Genomic DNA, 6520 nt, shown 5'->3' with positions numbered 1-6520 from the left:
GCAACACACACCAACACGCACACACACACACCACACACACACACACCACACACACACACCACCACACACCACACACACACACCACACACACACCCCACACACACACACACCACATACACTGCCAGCAATCATACACCCCACCAGAACACACACACACAGCACCACACACCACACACACAGACCACACACACACCACCACACATCACACACACCACACACACCACCACCACAGACCACACACACACACCACCACACACACACCACCACACACCACACACACACCACCACACACCACACACACACCACACACACACACACACCACACACACACCACACACACACACCACCACACACACCACCACACACACACACCAACACACACACCACCACACACCACACACACCACACCACACACCACACACACCACACACACACATCACCAGACACACACCACACCACACACACCACACACACACCACCACACACACACACCACCACACACACACCACCAACACACACACACACCACACACACACACCACACACACCACACACACCACCACACACACCACCACACACACCACATACACACACACCACCACACACACACCACCACACACACACCATCACACATACATCACATACACACACCACACACACACCACATACACACACACATCACCACACACACACCACACACACACACCAACACACACCACTCACCACACACACACCACCACACACCACCACACACACCACCACACACACATCACATACACACACACCACCACACAAACCACACACACACACACACCACCACACACACCACACATACCACACACAGCACACACCCCACACACCACACACACACACACCACACACACCACACACACACCACACACACACCACCACACACACCACCACACACACCACCACACACACCACCACACACCACACACACAAACCACACACACACACACCACCACACACAACACCACACACACCACCACACACACACACCACACACATCACACACACACATCACATACACTGCCTGCAACCATACACCCCACCAGAACACACACACACACCACACACACTGCCAGCGATCATACACCCCCATCATCACAATGATGACCATCATCACAATGATCACCACCATCCCTCTCCTCCTCCTGGGTGATGATGATGATAACCATCATCACAATGGTGACCATCATCACAATCATGATCATCATTGTGATGACCACCATCATCACAATGATCATCATCACAATGATGATCATCATCACAATGATGACCATCATCACAATGATCACCACCATCCCTCTCCTCCTCCTGGGTGATGATGATGATGATGACCATCATCATCACAATGGTGACCATCATCACAATGATGATCACCACCATCCCTCTCCTCCTCCTGGGTGATGATGATGCGAGCTTGATGATGATGGTCATCATCACAATGATGACTATCATCACAATGATGATCATCATCACAATGATGATGGTCATCATCACAATGATGACCATCATCATCACAATGATGATCATCATCATCACAATGATGATCATCATCACAATGATGACCATCATCATCACAATGATGACCATCATCACAATCATGATCACCACCATCCCTCTCCTCCTCCTGGGTGATGATGATGATGATGACCATCATCATCACAATGGTGACCATCATCACAATGATGATCACCACCATCCCTCTCCTCCTCCTGGGTGATGATGATGCGAGCTTGATGATGATGGTCATCATCACAATGATGACTATCATCACAATGATGACCATCATCACAATGATGATGGTCATCATCACAATGATGACCATCATCATCACAATGATGACCATCATCATCACAATGATGACCATCATCACAATGATGACCATCATCATCACAATGATGACCATCATCACAATGATGACTATCATCACAATGATGACCATCATCACAATGATGATCATCATTGTGATGACCACCATCATCACAATGATCATCATCACAATGATGACCATCATCACAATGATGACCATCATCATCACAATGATGACCATCATCACAATGATGACCATCATCATCACAATGATGACCATCATCACAATGATCATCATCATCACAATGATGACCATCATCATCACAATGATGACCATCATCACAATGATCATCATCATCACAATGATGACCATCATCATCACAATGATGACCATCATCACAATGATCATCATCATCACAATGATGACCATCATCATCACAATGACCCATCATCACAATGATCATCATCATCACAATGATGACCATCATCACAATGATGACCATCATCATCACAATGATCACCACCATCCCTCTCCTCCTCCTGCTGGCTGGCGCCTTGCGCGCCTCGCAGTGACATCACCTCGCGTCGCCATGGCCACGGATTCTATTTATAGCTCTGCCCTTGTCGCACAGAGGACGGCACGGGGAGAAGGGAGAGTGTGGAGGAGAGAGAGAGAAGGCACGGGGGGGGGGGAGTTGGAGAGAGAGGAGAGAGCCAGGGTAGAGCCAGAGCCAGGGGGGAGGGAGGGAGAGTGGTTGGGTGAACGGGGAGAGTGGGGAGAGCTTTCGTGAGAGTGGCGGGGGAAGAGGGCAGTGGCTGCAATAGAAGCGAGAAGGGCTGCGTGCAGAACGAGAGAGCCCATTTCGTAAGTTGGAAACTATAGAAATGATCCCTGAAAGTAGAACGAGAGACAGAGCGAGAGAGTGAGCGAGAGAGTGAGCGAGAGGTGGGGGTTTGCATAAAGCAAAGTTATTATTAAAAAAAAAATTGACGAAATGATGAACGAAGCAAAGTGCCGACTACACCGAGCATCTTCTTGTTTCCACTGATCGTAAAAAGAGAGAGAGAGTGAGAGGTGGGGGTTTGCATAAAGCAAAGTTATTATAAAAAAAAATTACGAAATGATGAACGAAGCATTGTGCCGACTACACCGAGCATCTTCCTGTTTCCACTGATCGTAAAAAAAAGAGAAGGAAGACGATAGAAAAGGGGAGGCAGTGAGAAAAAACGAGAGTGGGGAGAGAGGAGTGGTGGTGGTGGGGGGGAGAGAAACGGGAATCAGCAAAGAGCGGAGGGAATGAGTTTGCGTCCATTAGGAATGTATCGATGTTATGGCGTTCTTCAATAATTTGGGGGGTGAGGATGGGGTTCTATTGACTGTCTGGAGCTGCAATCTCCCCCATGCGGACACACTGCACACACACGCAGTGGTGGTGGTGGTGGGTGTTGTTGTGTTGAGTGAAGGATTCACGGGGAGACGAGAGTTGATGTTGCTGGGCAGATACGCTGATGCCTCGTTATGGAACAAAGTTGTCACCCGCTTTAGCGGCCTCTAGTGGCGTGCCAGGGGTGAAGATGATTTGTAGCACTGACACACTCAACACTGACACACTCAGCACTGACACACCAACACTGACACACTCAACACTGACACACTCAGCACTGACACACCAACACTGACACACCAACACTGACACACTCAACACTGACACACCAACACTGACACACTCAACACTGACACACTCAACACTGACACACTCAACACTGACACACCAACACTGACACACTCAGCACTGACACACTAACACTGACACACTCAACACTGACACACCAACACTGACACACTCAACACTGACACACCAACACTGACACACTCAACACTGACACACTCAGCACTGACACACTCAGCACTGACACACCAACACTGACACACTCAACACTGACACACTCAACACTGACACACTCAACACTGACACACCAACACTGACACACTCAGCACTGACACACTAACACTGACACACTCAACACTGACACACCAACACTGACACACTCAACACTGACACACCAACACTGACACACTCAACACTGACACACCAACACTGACACACTCACACTGACACACCAACACTGACACACTCAACACTGACACACCAACACTGACACACTCAGCACTGACACACCAACACTGACACACTCAACACTGACACACTTAACACTGACACACTCACACTGACACACCAACACTGACACACCAACACTGACACACCAACACTGACACACTCAACACTGACACACCAACACTGACACACCAACACTGACACACTCAATACTGACACACTCAGCACTGACACACCAACACTGACACACTCAACACTGACACACCAACACTGACACACTCAATACTGACACACTCAACACTGACACACTCAACACTGACACACCAACACTGACACACTCACACTGACACACCAACACTGACACACTCAACACTGACACACCAACACTGACACACTCAACACTGACACACCAACACTGACACACCAACACTGACACACTCAGCACTGACACACTCAACACTGACACACAACACTGACACACTCAACACTGACACACCAACACTGACACACACTGACACACCAACACTGACACACTCAGCACTGATACACTCAACACTGACACACTCAACACTGACACACCAACACTGACACACTCAACACTGACACACCAACACTGACACACTCAATACTGACACACTCAGCACTGACACACCAACACTGACACACTCAACACTGACACACCAACACTGACACACTCAATACTGACACACTCAACACTGACACACCAACACTGACACACTCAACACTGACACACCAACACTGACACACCAACACTGACACACCAACACTGACACACTCAACACTGACACACCAACACTGACACACTCACACTGACACACTCAGCACTGACACACCAACACTGACACACTCAACACTGACACACTCAACACTGACACACTCACACTGACACACTCAACACTGACACACCAACACTGACACACCAACACTGACACACCAACACTGACACACTCAACACTGACACACCAACACTGACACACCAACACTGACACACTCAACACTGACACACTCAACACTGACACACTCAACACTGACACACCAACACTGACACACCAACACTGACACACTCAACACTGACACACTCACACTGACACACCAACACTGACACATTGACACACTCAACACTGACACACCAACATACTCAACACTGACACACTCAACACTGACACACCAAAACTGACACACCCAGCACTGACACACCAACACTGACACACTCACACTGACACACTCAACACTGACACACCAACACTGACACACCAACACTGACACACTCAACACTGACACACTCAACACTGACACACCCAGCACTGACACACCAACACTGACACACCAACACTGACACACTCAACACTGACACACTCAACACTGACGCATGATGGGCCCGGGCGGTTAGGGGCCGTCCATAAATGACGTCACGCGATTTTGGACGATTTTTGACCCCCCCCCCTCGTCACACGACGTCACAAAAAGTCAAACCCCCCTCAAATATGACGTCACAAAGCTCTGCCCCCCCCCCAAAACCATATTTCCATTTTAAAAATAAAACATGCTTCAAATCGCTTTAAACTACTGTCATTGCCGTGCGTATTTAGTATGGCGCTGTACTCTGATGTTGCACATTTTGATGTGACGTCACACTTCTCACCCCCCCCCCTCGTCACACGGCGTCACAAATGTCTGACCCCCCCCCCCTATGTGCGTGACGTCATTTATGGACGGCCCCTGACGAGCCCATTGGTCGTGGGTGCAAGAAGCCCCGTGAATTCAGGCAGTCGAGAGCTCACGAGACCGCGATTCGGATTCAGAATCTTAATACTGGTAGGAACCTCCTGGTTACACCAGCCCACAGGGGATTATTGTGTCCGTCGTGCAGGGAGGGGCTTGGTGGGGAGGGAGGGGCTGGGTGGGGAGGGGCTGGGTGGAGAGGGAGGGGCTGGGAGGGGAGGGTGGGGAGGGGCTGGGTGGGGAGGGAGGGGCTGGGTGGAGAGGGAGGGGCTGGGTGGAGAGGGAGGGGCTGGGAGGGGAGGGTGGGGAGGGAGGGGCTGGGTGGGGAGGGGCTGGGTGGAGAGGGAGTGGCTGGGAGGGGAGGGTGGGGAGGGGCTGGGTGGGGAGGGTGGGGAGGGTGGGGGGTGGGAGGGGTGGGGCTGGGTGGGGAGGGGCTGGTCACCCCGTGGTGCCCTTATAAAACTCAACGTTTAACCTACTCACGCCGGCTTCTGAAACCGGTAGACTACTTCTAACCCTGGCAGACGTCTGCCGATTCCGGTAGAATTCTTCTGAAACCGGTAGACTTCTTCTAAACCTGGTATAAGTCTTCTGAAACCGGTAGATGTATTCTGAACCCGGCAGAGGTCTTCTAAATCCGGTAGATAACTTATGGATCCGGTAGAAGTCTAGAAGTCTTCTGAAACCGGTAGAAATATTTTGATTCCCGGTTCAGAAGAACTGCACCGGGTACAGAATGCATCTAACCGGGTTCAGCAGATCCCACCGATTTCAGAAGACGTCTACCGCTTTCGGAAGACATCGACCTCCTCCAGAAGACTAAAA

The 6520-nt window shown here is 50.1% G+C and overlaps 1 pseudogene; it reads right to left on the bottom strand.

Moving 5' to 3' along the window:
- Positions 1–1530: 1530 nt before the first annotated feature.
- On the bottom strand, positions 1531–1719 carry LOC133353093 (small nucleolar RNA U3; annotated as a pseudogene).
- Between the last annotated feature and the right edge of the window lie 4801 nt (positions 1720–6520).

Source organism: Lethenteron reissneri, chromosome 5 (assembly GCF_015708825.2).
Source record: "Lethenteron reissneri isolate LAM-NWPU_2019-01 chromosome 5, ASM1570882v1, whole genome shotgun sequence".
NCBI classification, from domain to species: Eukaryota; Metazoa; Chordata; class Hyperoartia; order Petromyzontiformes; family Petromyzontidae; genus Lethenteron; species Lethenteron reissneri.
This window is presented reverse-complemented; position numbering and strand designations above follow the sequence as displayed.